Genomic DNA, 1,145 nt, shown 5'->3' on the forward strand with positions numbered 1-1,145 from the left:
AGGAGACGAGGTACTGGCAGAAGTAAGGCTGTGAGTACCGGGCGTGAGTCGTGCTTCGGTAGCTCAGTTGGTAGAGCACTTGCCCGCGAAAGGCAAAGGTCCCGAGTTCGAGTCTCGGTCGGGCACACAGTTTTAATCTGCCAGGAAGTTTCATATCAGCGCACACTCCGCTGCAGAGTGAAAATCTCATTCTGGAAACATCCCCCAGGCTGTGGCTAAGCCATGTCTCCGCTATATCCTTTCTTTCAGGAGTGCTAGTTCCGCAAGGTTTGCAGGAGAGCTTCTGTAAAGTTTGGAAGGTAGGAGACGAGGTACTGGCAGAAGTAAGGCTGTGAGTACCGGGCATGAGTCATGCTTTGGTAGCTCAGTTGGTAGAGCACTTGCCCGCGAAAGGCAAAGGTCCCGAGTTCGAGTCTCGGTCGGGCACACAGTTTTAATCTGCCAGGAAGTTTCATATCAGCGCACACTCCGCTGCAGAGTGAAAATCTCATTCTGGAAACATCCCCCAGGCTGTGGCTAAGCCATGTCTCCACTATATCCCTTCTTTCAGGAGTGCTAGTTCTGCAAGGTTCGCAGGAGAGCTTCTGTAAAGATTGGAAGGTAGGAGATGAGGTACTGGCAGAAGTAAGGCTGTGAGTACCGGGCGTGAGTCGTGCCTCGGTAGCTCAGTTGGTAGAGCACTTGCCCGCGAAAGGCAAAGGTCCCGAGTTCGAGTCTCGGTCGGGCACACAGTTTTAATCTGCCAGGAAGTTTCATATCAGCGCACACTCCGCTGCAGAGTGAAAATCTCATTCTGGAAACATCCCCCAGGCTGTGGCTAAGCCATGTCTCCGCTTTATCCTTTCTTTCAGGAGTGCTAGTTCTGCAAGGTTCGCAGGAGAGCTTCTGTAAAGTTTGGAAGGTAGGAGATGAGGTACTGGCAGAAGTAAGGCTGTGAGTACCGGGCATGAGTCGTGCTTCGGTAGTTCAGTTGGTAGAGCACTTGCCCGCGAAAGGCAAAGGTCCCAAGTTCGAGTCTCAGTCGGGCACACAGTTTTAATCTGCGAGGAAGTTTCGGCACATAAGTTAATTTTAAGCTTCACAGTGATTTGAAGAGTATACAGGCTGTCTCAAACCTTTTGGGTCAAATTGAAAGAGGTGACAGT

At 51.1% G+C, this 1,145-nt stretch overlaps 1 non-coding gene across 1 annotated transcript; it reads left to right on the forward strand.

Annotated features, from left to right (window-relative positions):
* The first annotated feature begins 654 nt into the window (after positions 1 to 654).
* Positions 655 to 729, forward strand: Trnas-cga (transfer RNA serine (anticodon CGA)). Its single transcript has one exon. It is a non-coding gene; the product is annotated as a tRNA-Ser (tRNA).
* The last annotated feature ends 416 nt before the right edge of the window (positions 730 to 1,145 follow it).

Source organism: Schistocerca serialis, chromosome 10, assembly GCF_023864345.2.
Source record: "Schistocerca serialis cubense isolate TAMUIC-IGC-003099 chromosome 10, iqSchSeri2.2, whole genome shotgun sequence".
NCBI classification, from domain to species: domain Eukaryota; kingdom Metazoa; phylum Arthropoda; class Insecta; order Orthoptera; family Acrididae; genus Schistocerca; species Schistocerca serialis.